The sequence below is a fragment of the Schistocerca nitens genome, chromosome 2 (genome assembly GCF_023898315.1).
Source record: "Schistocerca nitens isolate TAMUIC-IGC-003100 chromosome 2, iqSchNite1.1, whole genome shotgun sequence".
NCBI classification, from domain to species: Eukaryota; Metazoa; Arthropoda; class Insecta; order Orthoptera; family Acrididae; genus Schistocerca; species Schistocerca nitens.
In genome coordinates this window covers 717,317,795-717,336,618 of record NC_064615.1, presented here as the reverse complement: position 1 = coordinate 717,336,618, position 18,824 = coordinate 717,317,795, and positions in this window count along the sequence as shown.

Below are 18,824 nucleotides of genomic sequence, written 5' to 3'. Positions count from 1 at the left end.
AACTGTTTTCTATTTGTAAAAAATAGGAAACTGTACTCTTGGTACAACCGTCGTATTTTCTCTTTTAATTTACTTAAAAATGCCTAGCTCTGAAGAATTGAGCTCTAACGAAGGAAGCAGAAGAACACTCTAAACCTGAGACTTACTAAGTTCCAGTCATGTGGGAAGGAGGCATAATTTTCAGCCATTCTGCACATCCGTTAACCACTGGCTGCCAAAAGGATTCATTCTCTTTCCGAGCGGCTAGCAGCGAGTTACAGCTAGACAGCGAGAATCCGTCTCCTATATGCTGCAATGTTGCCGAACTATTCATTCAACTCTTTGTGTTTTTTTTTCTTGTATCAATATAATTGTGAATTTGTATCTGTAAATGTATTAATGCGATTAAAGAAAAAAGTTAGGTGATGGCAATAAGCATGAAGTTCTTCACGAGCAAGCGAGGGGTGTTATGCATTTTTAACTTTTTCAAACGTGAATTTGAAAGCAGGACTCTTATCGCTGACATCTGAAGACACAAAGACGAAATGCAGGAACATGTGACGTCGGCAAATGGTTCAAATGGCTCTGAGCACTATGGGACTCAACTGCTGTGGTCATAAGTCCCCTAGAACTTAGAACTACTTAAACTTAACTAACCTAAGGACAGCACACAACACCCAGCCATCACGAGGCAGAGAAAATCTCTGACCCCGCCGGGAATCGAACCCGGGAACCCGGGCGTGGGAAGCGAGAACGCTACCGCACGACCACGAGATGCAATGTCTGCAAGAGAACTGTAGAGATAACTGTAAACGAAAGTGTCAAAACTGTAGAAATCTTAGGAAAAGTTGGTTTCGTGTCGCTGGGAAAACATTAAAATCGCAAGAAACCTGTAACACAAGTGGATGGTTTTGTCAACGACGTTTAAAGTGCCCCCTGTAAATGGTGAATACCTGGCATCACAAAAACGTGTTACAATTATGCATGAGAATATTGGCTTCAATGGTAGCGCTTTGTCACTGTAAGAATTTTAAAAGATATTGGTTTCAAATGTGTTAAGAAGACAATTTTTAGTTGAAGAAGTGACATAGGTACTAACGAACCACATCCATAATAAAGATCCACAATACAAGAGAAGGAGGTAGTGCAACAGGGTATTAACTTGATGAAACATGGGGTGAACCGGTAACATTCCAGGAAGGCCGGCTGGAAAGTGAGTGATGCTATTGGCGGTTTTAGGAATAGGTTCCTGGATAACTGTTCTGCATGCTGGCTCTTCTTCTAGTTTTGTTCCTAAGAGTAAGCATGTATTTACGTGTAAGAAGTGACTATCACTCTGAAATGAACGCTGTCAGTTTTGTGAAATGGTTCACAGAACAAATCTTGCCATACCTTGCTTCGAAGTTGGTCGTTATAATGTACCATGCTAGTTATAATGCAACTGCTACCGATAAAACACCAAGCACAAACACCAGGAAACCGGATATTTTGCCCTGGTTTAAAAATAAAAAATACTTCGCACATTGTGGATCAGATTCGTGCCGAACTCCTGCATATATAAGTTATGCAAAAGAACATACAGACTTGATTTTCTTCCACGTGAATGTGGTCACACAGTTTTGTGTTCACCGACATATCACTGTCAGTGTAATCCCATGGTGTTAGTTTGGGCAAAGGTTAAAAACTATGTGGGAGAAAAAACAAATCATTCAAGATAATAGACACTGAATCTCTTGTGCATGAGGCAATAGACGACACCCCCTCTCAGTGTGGGCACAGTCTGTGCGGTATTTTGAAATGCTTCAGGAAAAAGGCTTTGATAGCGAGGTGAAGATGAATAGAAGCCGTTAACCTATAATCCTAAATTTACCGTCAGATGCTTCGGACACAGACTCAGATAACAGTGACTATGGTATTACGATGTAAACTTTGGAGTACAATAAAGTAATAATATCTCTTGGTTTTACAGACTCATGGTTTAAAAATGTGTTTGTTAACACATTCAAAATGGTTCAAATGGCTCTGAGCACTATGGGACTTAACTGCTGAGGTCATCAGTCCCCTAGAACTTAGAACTACTTAAACCTAACTAACCTAAGGACGTCACATACATCCATGCCCGAGGCAGGATTCGAACCTGCGACCGTAGCGATCGCGTGGTTCCAGACTGAAGCGCCTAGAACCGCTCGGCCACCCCGGCCGGCGTTAACACATCAGTTTCATACACAGTATATGAGAACTTCCTAGCCTTGAGTACTAATTTGTATCCTATGTAGTATACAGACCATAATGTTCAACATTTTGTCTAAGGAGAAGTTAAGCTGCTCTCAGCGTGTTGTATGCTCTAATAACTTATGAGAATAATGTGGTCGGATAAATTCTTCAAAAACTTCCACTGGTAAATCCCTGTCATTTTCAAAGCATGAACTGGAAAATGCCTTAAATAGACAGAGACGGTTATCTGTCGAGATATCGGTGGTTTTCGATGTTATCGGTCAGCATTCCCTCGAGTTATCCGCAGAAGGTGATTAATTGTTTGCTTGTTCAATGGATTATAAACGCAACCTCTCACTGCAATGTCGAACGAGTTAGTTTATACTCATAACGCCTGTTGACAGTGAAAAATATTAAAACATACTGACCATTATTACAACAGATTTTAACGTTAGTCTTTTCTACCATTAATTCCTTTTTTACACACAGTGAATACACTTAACTGCAGTCAGACACACTCACAATGAAGCCTTGTACACATTTTTAAAAATTCTATGGACTAGAAGCAGGGGTTTGCGCTTGAAGTTTGTATTGTTGTGTATTACATTTTTACTTATAATACAGTCTAAATCGCAATAAATGACAATTATTGCAAGCAGTTTCAATAATCTTGTCGTTAGTTGTGATTTTGAGAAAAATTGTGCTTGACGTCTTCGCAAAGCTGTATCAACTGTTCTCGCCTTCCGACACCCTGCGGACTAAAACTGTGGAGCAGTGGGGGCACCGTTCTCAAGACATGAAGTACAATTTCTCTCAAGACGCCTGATCGAAATCGGTTTAAAAATTTATTATTCTGGTCATAGGAATGAACATATAATACGATATACCGTAGGCAAATGAACCCGATTGTTCTCTGCAGCAACGCAGTTGGGCAACGTGGACTTCGCCCATTCTCTGCTGCCATGCACGCGCACATCTCATCTCCGCCACACTTCCCTACCACTCTGCCTCTATTCGCGGAAGCGCCATTCTACCTCGTGCAGGCTGTAGTCGTACAATTTGAATTTAACGTTATAGTTTCGCGGTGTTTCAAAATGAATCTAACAAGGAGATCGAGTTTTTACGATAATATAAAGAAACTTCTTAAAGAAGGGATATATTAATATGAAACCGAATACGATGAGTAACACACATAGTTGCGGCCATGACGAGAGTGCAGTTTGCACTGTCATGGTCACATCACGGGCAAGTGAGAACGCTGCCGTTTACATTCCTACAACAATGCTGTCAACGACGTCGGTGAAATCACGGACCGCTGCTGCGGGTCCCAACGGGCTGGGACACGTCGCTGTTGCAGACCCCGACAGGTCGCACCCACTGATGAGCTAAGAAAAAAATCCGTTACAAGCGATGATAGAAGTACAAAGACCCTCACACGGCAACAAACACAGACAATAAGGAGTGGGAACACTCTTCCGCGGCTTCTTCGTATTCTGTTGCTGCCGCGGCTGGACGGCGCTGGACGATCTCGACTGGAATTGACAATGACTGCAACTGAGGCTGCAGAGATGCTGGGCCCGCCTTGTATCCCGTTGCGATCGGATGCTGCATTCCTGTTGGCTACTGCCAATTTCAAGCGCCTCTTGTGGTATAATTGTGTTATGGGGGGTGCAATTCAGCTTTCCTTACAGGAGGACCAGGGTTCGAGTCCCGGAAAGGGCACCGCCATATTTAATTTCCCGGCAGTTCACGGGTGGACTGGGACGTCAGCACAGCCCTGGGACCAAGAAATTTCCACCAAAATTCGAAATTCCCGGCAAAATTCGAAATTCCCACAAAAATTTGAAATTTTCACCAAAATTCGAAGTTCCCACCAATAGGGTAAGTTGGGGGAGGGGGGGGGGGTGAGGAGGGGGTAGCGGGTTGGGATCCCCTTGCAGGCTGAGAAAAACACATGACGTCATCTGCGGGTGGAGTTGGGTGTGGTCGGTGTGGGGGGGGGGGGGGGGGGGGAATTAATGGATAAATTTAATTAATTTGTATATCAATTCGATATCAAAATTGGGGTGGTGCCCCCATGAATAGCCGAAGGCAGTTTGAACGGCTGGACTTTTTAACATTTCAAATAATGAAGCAAGTATACATTATGAAGAAAAGTCAGACAACTTCCTGTATGTCGCTTGTTAGATTTCATTTCCGAAAAGTATAAAACATAAAACCTAGAGACAGAATTACAGTCGACGGATTTTTATTCATATAATATGTATCTTTAACTGTCTCTGTGTGCCACATGAAACCATTATGGATTCGTTGAAAATGAAACAAATGGTTTATTTCTTGCTTATGTATTGCTATTTCTCAGGTGTGCATACCCGGGATTCCTCGGCTTGAAACAAGTCCGCACAAGTATCAGATTTCATTCGGGGAGTTACCTGCCACCCCAGTTGAAATCACTACATGTCAGTCAGCGGGTCAGTCGTAATATTGTGCAATGCATATAAAAGCGATGTTATTGTGTTCAACGTGCGAGCAAGTAGTTAATCGTATGTGGAAGGAAGGTAAAATGTAAAGTCCACTGGCAAGAATTATCTTAGTGGTCTTATAAATCAAGAGACTGAAAAGCTATGTAATCATAAGATTCAAAGGAAGGTACAAATAATGTTGTCTTTCATATCCAAAGTAAATAAAGTTTCAGTGACATTTAATGTATACAATGCAGGGTGAGTCACCTACCATTACCACTGAAAACACCTCCCAAACCACAACAAACACGGAATAACCAATTCCGCAGTCCGAAAGTGAGGAGAGGGGCCGGTGTAATTGGTTAATACAAACCATTGAGAAATGCACGGAAGTATGATTTTCAACACATACTTATGATTTTTAAATGGAAAACTGTTATTATTTTTAGCACAACTGAAAATAGAAAATGCTGTTTCTTGCATTGTAAAACGTCAATTACCTCCAGAGCAATTTGTAACGTAAGGGTGATACTTGAGTAACTCCTCAGCGGTTCAATCGTGTGTTTTGGAGAGAACCGAATTAATTAGAGATACAAAAAGAAGTTATGTAACGTAGGTACAGAAGAGACTTGAACAGCATGTTACGTCCACGTGCTAACATTTTTATTAGTCTTTTTCTCTGAGGAATACTGTACGGCACTAATTTTTTAGAAGAAAATGTACATTAACATGAGAATTTAGTTAAACTTACAAATTTGTTTTTTGTTTTCAATTACAGAATGTGAAGGAGTGTGTCCTGACATTTCAGGTCATTAAATGTTCAAAGTGGTGCTCATTCATTTGCTGCACACATTTGCAGTCTACCGCATAATGAATGCCTTACGCGACGCAGTACATCTGGTGTAACATAGCCACAGGCTGCCTCAATACGATGTTTCATATCCTCTGGCGTTGTAGGCACATCACGGTTCACGTTCACCTTTAACGTACCACGCAGAAAGAATTCTAAAGATGTAAGATCAGGAGAACGGGCTGGCCAATTTATGCGTCCTCCACGCCCTATGAAACGCCCGTCGAATATTCTGTCAAGGGTCAGCCTAGTGTTCATTGCACAATGTGCAGGAACACCGTCATGTTGATACCACATACGTCTACGCGTTTCCGGCGGGACATTTCCGAGCAATATTAGTAGGTCATTTTGTAGAAACTCGATGTATTTTGCAGCCGTTTGGGTTCCTTCAATGAAGTGAGGACCATTGAGATCGTCACCAATTACTCCGCACCATACATTTACATTCCACAGTCGCTGTCGCTCTACCTGTCGAAGCCAGCGAGGATTGTCCACGGACCACTAATGAATGTTTCGTAAATTCACTGCACCGTGGTTTGTGAAACCTGCTTCGTCGGTAAACAGGTAGAACTGCAACACATTCTTTGTTAATGCCCATTGACAGAAATTCACTCGATTATTAAAGTCATCTCCATGTAATTTTGATGCAGCGACACGTGATACGGGTGATATTAGTGACGATGAGGTATGCGCATTACACTACTTTGACTCACTGCACTGCCTCTAACGACATCACGTGAACTCATGTGTGGGTTCACACCAACAGCAGCTACCACACCGAGTGCACTTGCTTCTCCTGTGATGGGTTTGTTCCAGACCCGTTTGCGTGTTGCTACCATGCCTTTTGCATACAATTGTTTGTACATGTTTTCGAATGTGCGGCGCGTTGGATGATCTCTGTCCGGGTACCTTTCTGCATACAACCTGCAGGCTGCAGCTGCATTTTGTCTACACTCGCAATAGATGAGTATCATCTCTGCCTCTTCAGAGTTAGAATAAACCATTTTCACAGTTCTTACAACACTGTATACACTGTTGTACTTGCGATCTTCTCACGTACCTACTGCAGGTACTTCTGTCCTTAATTGTGTACAGTACACTACCACAGACGTCCGGTAACACAGTGTAGGCCGGCCGGAGTGGCGGCGCGCTTCTAGGCGCTACAGTCTGTAAGCGCGCGACCGCTACGGTCGCAGGTTCGGATCGTGTCTCGGGCGTGGATGTGCGTGATTTCCTTATGTTAATTAGGTTTAAGTAGTTCTAAGTTCTTGGGGAATGATGACCTCAGAAGTTAAGTCCCATAGTGCTCAGAGCCATTTGAACCAAACACAGTGTACTACAGTTATTCTGAATACAAGGACTAATTCAGTAAGCACTACATGCAGACACGGAGACAGCGAAACGCGTAAACATCGTAGTCTTTGTAAACAAACCCCTACAGATCTTGTTTGTTACAACACGCGACTGAACGCCTGAGGTTTCAAGTGTCAACTTACTCTGGATGTACTTAACATTTTACAATGTAACAAACGGAATCGATTAAGTATTTTTTTCCTATTTTCAGTTGTGCTAAAAATTATAACAGGTTTCCATTTAAAAAAAACATAAGTAGGTGTTGAAAATCAGACTTTCGTGCATTTATCAATGGTTCGTATTGCAACGTCCCCTTTGTACAATTATACAAGACTATGCTTAAAGTGACACACAATATTTTTTTAGCGCAACGCAATCTGACTTTCAAAAAAATCCCTACAAAAGAATGGCCCTGACTAACATTAACCTATACCTTTCACAAATCACTTACCTCAGAAAAATCTTCGTTACTGGAACTACTGCAATACAGCGAGCGCCACTACTGCCAGCTAAATAAAAGATTCAAACTACGGAAGGCACTAACTACTGATAGGCATAGTTAGCAAATGAAAGATTTTAATAGAGAACAAACAATGTATTTACCTTAATAGTCATAATATATATAGCAGTTCATGACAAATTTCAAAACTCCGCCATCTCTCTCCCCACATCCACCACTGCTGGCGGCTCACCTCCAACTGCACAACGCTACGCGCTGTTCACATCCAGCTGCCGCTGCCCAACACTACAATGGCAGACAACAATGCAAACTAGCGACAGACTGCACACAGCACAGCCAGTGATTTTCAAACAGAGCGCTACGTAACGTTGCCAATAAGAAAACATAAACAGCCTACTTACATAGCCCCCATGTTCCCCACAAAAAATTTTACAAATTGTTTTGGGCACTGGCCAATACAGATTTGAAAAAATTTTTCATAATTACAGTAAGAAAGATATCAAATGCACACACTTCTTGATACAATGTTGGTCAAAAGCTAAAATTTTCTCACAGTCCATAAAGACAGTCCTGATCATTCATCACAGTAACATTGCAGTGTTTTTCTCAAAGTCTGAGCAGTAAAAGAAAATGCACACAGAAGTAGTGGATTTCCATGCTGTCTTGAAGAAGTAGTGTTGTCCTTCCAATGGAAAGACAGTGCTGACTCTCGACATGCAGACAGGTAATGGGCCACAACAGAGCAAACCCACCGCAGAGTCAGCCGAAGTTTTGAAGAATACTGGTAGGTAGGTCATCACAGAGTAGACCCACTGTAGTCCTGGTAGAGATTACGGTATTGGTGGGCCACCAGAGGTGCAGACCCACTGCAGTCCTTGTAGAAATAATGGTAATGGTGGGCCATCAAAGATGCAGACCCACTGTAGTCCTTGTAGAGATGGCCAGCAGCCATCTGCTGTGACTGTGCAGGTGCACAATCACCCTCGAAGAGTCTTGCAGACAATATAGCAAGTCCTTAACCACCACTTGTGCACTCACAAAGTTTTTTAATTGCCCTTAGAACCAGCAATGCTGTTATCCAGTCCCTTGCTGAATTATTAACACACGTGCAAACACTAACAGTCCCTACTTCTCACATATTGTCCATATACTATGACCAACAGAAACGTGTGCAGTGAAATGGAACTTACAAGTTACTTAATTTGAGGAACTGGTGTCAATTACAATTTTATAACATAAGAGTACAATTACAAAGGTACAAAATACATCATTAAAGAACATAACAATACAGATAACATTTGTAGTACAGGCTTTACAAAAGAATCGAAATAACATATACGTCAGTGTTACAGGAATTATGACATGAGTACATACATAAAAGATCAGAATAACTTTCGAAACATCAACTTCACACATGAGCATTAAAACAAAACAGAATAAATAATGTCTAAACATCTTTACAAAGAAAATAACATAGTATTTGAAAAATTCTACAACATATCTCTTATCAGATAAAAACATAAAGACAGGAAAAACACAAATACACAAGAGTGCACAAACACATACCAGAATAACACAGGAGGAAAGGACAGGGTTTGTTTTCAGTGTAACATTTGGTACTGCAGTCCAACCCAAAACTTCATTCCATACATCTTTCGTCTTATTTCAACATTTGTTTCCACCAAAAAAATCCTATCCAAGCATGCTTTCTGTATTTATATGTTCACATATTTCTTACCTCATTATTTATTTCCAAGAAAATCCTACCTAAACCTGTTGTCCCTAAACCCTACTTTTTTGGTTCATATTCTCTTTCAAAATACTTTTTTTGGCCAAACCATTTTCTTATAGCTTCTCAATGCATTTCTTTCAATTCATCACAACTCATTCTCTCATATAGCCTACCCCATCTTAAGCTAACTTAAATCTACTGAGCTCAGATGCTAAACTAAGAGACGAGGCAATGCAGCAGTACAAAACAATTAACACAAACAGCAATGACAAAATATTCAAATTGGCCAAGCAAGCAGCAATGTTACAACTAATATAACGCAATGAGCAGCAAACAAGACAAATAAATCAGTAGTAAAACTGTCTTAACAGAGTAATGTAAAGTGAAATTTAGTAGCACTATGCCTGGCAAACAGCAGAAGCAAAAGCAATAAATTATATCTAAACAAGACAAAGCTCAAGCAGAAAAAAATATTACACTAAAGACAAAATGCAGACAAGGGAAATGTATATTCACATCTTAATGTCTATGTAATTAAAGTGGTGCACCACAACTATTTCTACAAAAGAAATTACCAAGTACTTGAAAAGAAAATTATATATGCAGTTACTGTTATTAGTCCCTTCTTACTGTTCTTTCCATTCCAAGAGCTCCTTTTTCGAAGAATGTGGATCATAAAATAATTATTTAATAGATCTGTTGACAGAAATTGTTCACTTTAGCAAATGCATTTAATTTTATTTTATAAAACCAATGCTGCAACACAGCTGGAAACCAGATATCAAATGAAATAAGCAATTACGCAAACCAAAGCATAAAAATATTATTCAATAGTCATGTGACATTTCATAAGTTAGTAGAAATTCTCTCAACTCTCGTAGAAAGACGCTTGTCATAATCAGGTGTGCAGATGTAAGTATCTTTCCAAGTAATGAGCGTGTCGTATTTGCGATTCTTTCTACTAAGGAATGTCAATAGCAAGGATAATGGCCTTTTTTTTCTCTCCACCTAATGGCTTTCTTTTGTCAGACGACTACCTCTCAGCTGGGCGCCCAAAACGCATTCCATCAAGGTCACTTACCTTTCTTACTGAAATACACTCCTGGAAATTGAAATAAGAACACCGTGAATTCATTGTCCCAGGAAGGGGAAACTTTATTGACACATTCCTGGGGTCAGATACATCTCATGATCACACTGACAGAACCACAGACACATAGACACAGGCACCAGAGCATGCACAATGTCGGCACTAGTACAGTGTATATCCACCTTTCGCAGCAATGCAGGCTGCTATTCTCCCATGGAGACGATCGTAGAGATGCTGGATGTAGTCCTGTGGAACGGATTGCCATGCCATTTCCACCTGGCGCCTCAGTTGGACCAGTGTTCGTGCTGGACGTGCAGACCGCATGAGACGACGCTTCATCCAGTCCCAAACATGCTCAATGGGGGACAGATCTGGAGATCTTGCTGGCCAGGGTAGTTGACCTACACCTTCTAGAGCACGTTGGGTGGCACGGGATACATGCGGACGTGCATTGTCCTGTTGGAACAGCAAGTTCCCTTGCCGGTCTAGGAATGGTAGAACGATGGGTTTGATGACGGTTTGGATGTACCGTGCACTATTCAGTGTCCCCTCGACGATCACCAGTGGTGTACGGCCAGTGTAGGAGATCGCTCCCCACACCATGATGCCGGGTGTTGGCCCTATGTGCCTCGGTCGTATGCAGTCCTGATTGTGGCGCTCACCTGCACGGCGCCAAACACGCATACGACCATCATTGGCACCAAGGCAGAAGCGACTCTCATCACTGAAGACGACACGTCTCCATTCGTCCCTCCATTCACGCCTGTCGCGACACCACTGGAGGCGGGCTGCACGATGTTGGGGCGTGAGCGGAAGACGGCCTAACGGTGTACGGGACCGTAGCCCAGCTTCATGGAGACGGTTGCGAATGGTCCTCGCCGATACCCCAGGAGCAACAGTGTCCCTAACTTGCTGGGAAGTGGCGGTGCGGTCCCCTACGGCACTGCGTAGGATCCTACGGTCTTGGCGTGCATCCGTGCGTCGCTGCGGTCCGGTCCCAGGTCGACGGGCACGTGCACCTTCCGCCGACCACTGGTGACAACATCGATGTACTGTGGAGACCTCACGCCCCACGTGTTGAGCAATTCGGCGGTACGTCCACCCGGCCTCCCGCATGCCCACTATACGCCCTCGCTCAAAGTCCGTCAACTGCACATATGGTTCATGTCCACGCTGTCGCGGCATGCTACCAGTGTTAAAGACTGCGATGGAGCTCCGTATGCCACGGCAAACTGGCTGACACTGACGGCGGCGGTGCACAAATGCTGCGCAGCTAGCGCCATTCGACGGCCAACACCGCGGGTCCTGGTGTGTCCGCTGTGCCGTGCGTGTGATCATTGCTTGTACAGCCCTCTCGCAGTGTCCGGAGCAAGTATGGTGGGTCTGACACACCGGTGTCAATGTGTTCTTTTTTCCATTTCCAGGAGTGTATTTACGACAGCAGTTTCCGCTGCAGTGGCAGTCTCATATAAAAAATTTCACAGGTCAAGAATTTGCGTTACAAATCTGTAGAAACAAAATCCTATAGATATAACAGTGTCCAAAAAATTTTCATCGGCATTGTAATACATTCACGCATTTACATACATTTCATAACTCTTAAAGTATGATTCTTGGTTTCCAACAACCTTTTTCACAAACCAGAGTCCCTAACCACTACTCATTATTCCTTACCTTATTACACATATAAATATTCGTCGACACTTCTTCAATATTTCATCATAACAAATACGTAGCATAATCAAATTCCTCATATAGCATCATCTCATTTATCATAAACATACCTCAACAGCATAATACACATCGTCGTCGTAATAATAACATCATAACAGATCAATCACATCTCAAAATCGTCGTAGCTTTCTGAATATTTTAAAACCTTAAAAAAATTCTCTGCTCATTTCAAAAGTGTTATCTACCTCAAACGTACCTTAAAAATCATGATCACATACCAAATACGTCATTCAAAGCTCTCATAGTATCACAATGGTTCCGAAAATATATGAACATTTCACAAAGTACAGACAAAACACAATTTCATAAGTGTGAAGGTATCCAACTGTGTAATTGCGTAAACATGTGTCACTGATGTAGTAAAAAAAATGTTTATCTCTCAGTTAAATGATCAGATAGCTGTGTAATTTGTGTGTTAGAGAAATATGGTACCGATGTGTAAAGTTGTATAAGCAAATACCATATTAGCTAGGGCTCCTTGTGCTTGCCAAACACATGGTACACAAAGTAAGCGTGTACCCCCCTGAGGATTAATGTAATTATACCCTCAGGTGTTACAGATTACAGCAATGGAATGAAATGTATCACAGAAAACCTTTGTATCATTGTACTTCAAATATCTTTAAAAATGAATGATTTAAGTGCAAAATTAATCACTCAAATACATGTCCTGTAGCGCTAAACGTGCGTCTTGCTGTAAGATAAGCTCTGTGGAAGTGTCGTAATTATCGTCCTCCGAAAGCTAAGTTCTGCAGAAGCCAATGTACTTACCTCATGATAAACAAAAGTGAAATGCTTTGCGTATAGATATCTTAGTTATTACGCTTATTGCCGTGATGAGGAAAGTACTGTGCTGTAACGTATTGTTGTCCTACGGAAAAGGCTGTCTCCTTGTAGCTATAGCACAAAAGTTACTACTAAAACATGTTTTACTTTACAGAAGAATTCAGAAAAACTGTGCAGATATAAAACAGATACACCGCAAAAGCAACATTGTAAACTGACACTCATTAGTAGCGTCGTGATAAAATCGTGTAGCTGTCACATAAACTAACCACTGTGTCGTCTGGTATTTCACAGAAAGTACTTGAAATCCAGAATTTATTTTCAAGTAAACCAAAATGTTGCATTAAAATCTCATTAGCAGTACTGGTAAATGTTCTAAGTATGTGAGCCTTATAATCGTTACGTAATCGTGCAACTAACAAGCAAGAATGTACAAATAACAACACTGTGTCGTCTGTTCACTATAACAATGCATTCGTAATTTCTGTTGAAATAAGTTCTCTTGGTTCTTGACTGGATATTTAACTTCAAACATTGTTGCATGTTAACAGATTCTAAGTCTGACAAAGCATACTAGTAATGTAAAGTGAAAAATTTTATGGTAAAGACTAAGTTAAAAAGCAGATTATCTCTCAATAAGCGGTTTTATATGTGAAGTGTGGTGAAATCCTTTACTCTTCATAGTACTCAGAGTTTAAACTTGAATGCAATTGTCATGCGGTATACGTCGGTAAAGAATACTGGAATTTTTTTTCTCTAGGTTAGCGTCTATGTTATTTTTCTCTGAGCCAGCCGGCGCACGCGACTGCCTGCGGTGCGAGTCATTGACTGTCTCTTTGTTGGCGCGCGCCATTATTGGGATTAGAAGACCTAGCTTCTACAAATTCACGTTGTCGAAAGGGCCCTGCTCTGTTTGAATCCCGCCAGTTCTGATGCAATTCAGGTCTGTCGTTACGATCATATCGTCTGTCGTCATGTCGGTAGATTCCATAGTTTCTTTCTTGTCGGTCACGTGGTGGAGAATTTCTCCCTGAATCGTAACTGCGCGCTGGACCGTTGCGTCTAAAGTTATTCTGTCTCTCTTGATAATAATTATTTTGGTTCCCAAATTGTCTGTTTCTCTGATTGTCTCTGTGATAGTCACTACCGCGGAGAGGTGATCTTTCCCTGTAATTATTACTACTCTGCCAACGGTTGTCATACGGGTGGTGTCTGTTTTGGTCACGATATGTGTTGTGAGAATAGCCTTGTCGCGTCCAGTTATTATTTCTTTCATCGTGGAATTGCGACGGATATGACCTGTAATTGTTGTGTTCCTGTTTCCGCTTTCCGCGATTCTCAGTGTCAATTTCTAATTCTTGTAAGAGTCCCTGAAAAGCTTCAATGTCGTCTTTGCAACGTCCTGCCAAAATAATGTGTCGTAAATGTTCAGGCAATTTGATTAAGCAAATGCGGATGAGTTCTGAGGGGCTGTATGGGTTTGACAGGTACTGATTCTTGTGCAACATGTCTTCAAAATATTTCACAAGACTGGAAAATTCAGATTGTTCGAAATGTTTCATCATTATGATGCTACGTTTTACTCGGTCTTGCGTAGCTTGAAACCAATATGCTGAGAGGAAGGCATGATAAAATTCTCCTTCACTGTGACAATCGTGAATGACCGATCGCATTCTTACAGCTGGTTCATTCTCTAAATAGCCACACATAAATTCTAATCTGTGCTCTAATGACCAGTTGGGAGGAAAACAATGAGAGAATTGATGGAGCCACGCTTGTGGATGAATGTCGTTGGCAGAATTCTTAAACGTTTTGAATTTACGTGTAGTAATGAACAGCTTATAGTCAAAATCATCGTGTCGGCGAGTAACATATCGGTCATTGTTCCGTCGTGTCGGCGGTTCCATCTCAAAATTCGGTGCACCTTGCCAATTTCTTTCATAATTTCCGAAATGCCCTGTGTTATTATTCTGTGGCTTTTCCGTATTTCTAAGTTCCTCTTCCCGTGTTGGAGCGCGAGTGTCCTCTGAAATATGAAATTTTTGTATTACTTGTGCCAACTGATCTTGTACTTCCCGGATTTCTCTTTTGTATTGCGTATTAATTTGATTCTGATTTTGTTTAAATTTCTTAATTTGTTCATACTCTTCTGTGTCAGTGATGGCTACAGGTCTTGTGTCATTCAGATCATCATCTACCTTTGCAGATAAGTTAGTGAACTGATCCGAAAGTTCGGCTACTTTCTCCGATAGTGTACTTATTTCCTCAGTGTGTTTTTCTGAACCAAGTTTCAGAGTGTCCATTTGTGTTGAAATCGTATCTACTGTGTCCTTTAAGTTTTCTTGAGTTTTTGCAAGTTGCGTAACCGAATCGGTAGATGCAACTGAGTCAATTTTAGCTTGCAAGGTGTCGTGATTTTCATGAACAATAGTTTGCAGTTCTTTTATGGCTGCTTCGTGATTCTGTAATGCATTTTCATGACGCGAAAAAATAGGTTGGAAATGCTCACAAATTTGTGTTTTTACGTCATTACAGACTTTTTGACATTTCGACTCGATGTTATGTAACTCAGTAGTTAAATCTTCACGTGTTTGTTCAAGCGTCGTGTCTAACTTTTGAAGATTTTGTTCCATTGTATCTAACTTTTGAAGATTTCGTTCCATTGTGTCTAACTTTTGAAGATTTTGTTCCATTGTGTCTAACTTTTGAAGATTTTGTCCCATTTGTTTCTGATTTTGTTCAAGCGTTGTGTCTAACTTTTGTAGCCTTTGTCTCATTGGTTGCATTAACTGTAATAACAATGCATTAGTGTGTGGAATCTGTTCCTCTACGCTTTTCGGCAGTGCATTTGAACCGGCAACATTCACATTTTGACAAGCAGAAAATGTGTCTTGAATTATTTGAGAAAACGGTGAGGACCCAAAACCTGAGTCTACAGTAGTTGCAATATTGTGTTCTGTCATTTCGGATTCCTGAGGCGAGCTGTTGCCGACCGATCGATCGATAATGCTTCCCTGTTCACTACTTCTTTCACTGTCTACAACGTTATTTGCCGCCCGCTCCATTTCCCTATGCACAATTACCAAATTACCACTTTGAATGTCTGTTAATTCATTACACAGTGGTGCTGATAAGCTACGCTCGTCGTCACTATTATTTCTCAGTTTACTTTGTAGCCTAGTGTTACGTTTTTCACACGCCATTATTGTCACAATATTTCACACGATAACACAGAAAAGCACAATTTGAAGAGCAAAAATAAGAGAACACATTAACATAGCACTGAAAATAATATCTAGTTAATTGCAGCTACGAAATACTTGGTGCAAATCTACATGCATGCCACAACTGTTTTACTGTACAACAATGAAAAACTACAACTACAAAGGAAATTCTCTCTATGATTACGCGCTAGCAATAAACATCAGCTACACTAATTACACAAACTACAAGAAAAAATCAGAAGATTCCAGTGAGGTATCCTCGGCTAAGGGTCGACATATGCAACGTCCCCTTTGTACAATTATACAAGACTATGCTTAAACTGACACACAATAATTTTTTAGCGCAACGCAATCTGACTTTCAAAAAAATCCCTACAATAGAATGGCCCTGACTAACATTTACCTATACCTTTCACAAATCACTTACCTCAGAAAAATCTTCGTTACTGGAACTACTGCAATACAGCGAGTGCCACTACTGCCAGCTAAATAAAAGGTTCAAACTACGGAAGGCACTAACTACTGATAGGCATAGTTAGCAAATGAAAGATTTTAATAGAGAACAAACAATGTATTTGCCTTAATAGTCATAATATATATAGCAGTTCATGACAAATTTCAAAACTCCGCCATCTCTCTCCCCACATCCACCACTGCTGGCGGCTCACCTCCAACTGCACAACGCTACGCGCTGTTCACATCCAGCTGCCGCTGCCCAACACTACAATGGCAGACAACAATGCAAACTAGCGACAGACTGCACACAGCACAGCCAGTGATTTTCATACAGAGCGCTACGTAACGTTGCCAATAAGAAAACATAAACAGCCTACTTACAGTATTAACGAATTACAACAGCCGCTCTCCTCACTTTCGGTCAGCGGAATTGGTTATTCTGTGTTTGTTGTGGTTTGGGAGGTGCTTCCAGTGGTAACCTTAGGTGACTCACCACGTATATCAGTTTTTTACAAATCCGTCAAACAGTTAATACTATTTTCGTCAAGTATGTATGTCCGTATGTCTATCCTAATACTACTTGGGGTGACAAGTTAAAAATGAAGTGTTTTTAATCGCATGTTAGAAACCGTATTTAATACACTTTCTAAATAAACATGTTTTTATAAGTGTTTTTATAAAAGTGTTTAAGATGCATAAATAAATTATTTTTACGTGTTTTTCTCGACTGCGGTGTAAAGGTGACGTGAGGGGGAGGGGCGTCTCACGACATATCACAAAATCCCATCAAGGGGCGATGGGTGGTCAGAATTTAAAAAATAAAACCCTCGCGAAATTTGTGGCTGTCCCCTTAGCCATATTGGAATGGCCTTCATTCCAGAGCGCAGTCACAGAAGACGAACTTTTTCGAGAGGTTAACACGAAAGTGCTACTCACGGCAAAATTTCTTCGAGTGAACTGGTGGGAGGTCCGGCTGTCAGGTGGTCATACCGACCGACCGACAGGAAAAGTCTATTGGTCGGCTGAGCAAAACCACAGAACAGACGGAATACAGGAAGGAAAGTAGAGGGAGGCTTCCAGGATTTGTGTGAAGTCAGGTGTTGCACTCGTTGCCAAATTGAAACCGATTAAACGCGAAACGATAGCTGCTTACAAAAATAAATAAATACGTAAACTCCGTCCGGACAGGCCTGAAGTCCCTAAGGTACTGACCGGCCGCCGTGTCATCCTCAGACCACAGGCGCCACTGGATGCGTATATGGAGGGGCAAGTGGTCAGCACACCGCTCTTCCGGCCGTTGACTTTTAAGTCAAGTAGCTCCTCTATTGGCCTCACAAGGGCTGAGTGCACCCCGCTTGCCAACAGCACTCGGCAGACCGGACGGTCACCCATCCAAGTGCTAGCCCAGCCCAATAGTGCTTAACTTCGGTGACCGGATGGGAACCGCTGTTATCCCTGCGGCAAGGCTTTTGTGTTAGGTGCTTACTATTACGACTCGAAATGGACGTTCTTACGAAACGGAAGTACTACGGCCGACAAAATGAAAACTTCTGTGAAACAAAACTCTAACGAAACAAGTTGTGATACATCTTTAGTTAAAAATTTATCGCATACGCTTTTAAATTCATTACTGTTCACATGTGGAAGCTGTAAAATGCCACTGCTTTTAGCTTCAGATGACAATTAAGCCACGTTGTTTTGCAAACATCTGTTTTTTTTCTTGCAGCAATTTTATTTTACCATTTAATTTTTCTTTTCTAGGGCTGTGAGTTGATAATCTCATTTCCAACAGAAACAGCTGTTACGGGACACACTGCAGGAGTTTCAGTGTTAGTACTGAAATTTTCACTCGTGTTTTCAACCTTATGGTAACACATTTACTTGAATGTTTGGATGAACAGCCATTAATGACGGCTGACAGCCGTCCGTGATTCATTCGAAATAAATTGGAGTGCACGGATAGACGAATTGGTTAAGGCTACCGCTCGCGATAGGCGGGAATCTGGGTTTGATTCCCAGTCTAATACAAACTTTAATATACCGCTAATAGGTAGCATATCCATACCTAACGCAGTTGATTCCAAGATATTTGCAGTCAGCGAATTTATTTCCAATTAACATAGATATTACTTTAAATGAAGACAGTAGGTTGGCTGGCCGTTGTGGCCGAGCGGTTCTAGGCGCTACAGTCTGGAACCACGCGACCGCTACGGTCGCAGGTTCGAATCCTGCCTCGGTCATGGATGTGTGTGATGTCCTTAGGTTAGTTAGGTTTAAGTAGTTCTAAGTTCTAGGGGACTGATGACCACAGCAGTTAAGTCCCATAGTGCTCAGAGCCACTTGAACCACAGTAGGTTGTATTAAAATTTAATTTATGCCTATGTTTTAAATTAGGTCCAGTCCTATAAGTTCACTCTAACATACTGTGTAATAAGAATCATATTCGTTAAATAAATGATGATTGATAAATGTTGCAAAGAAACT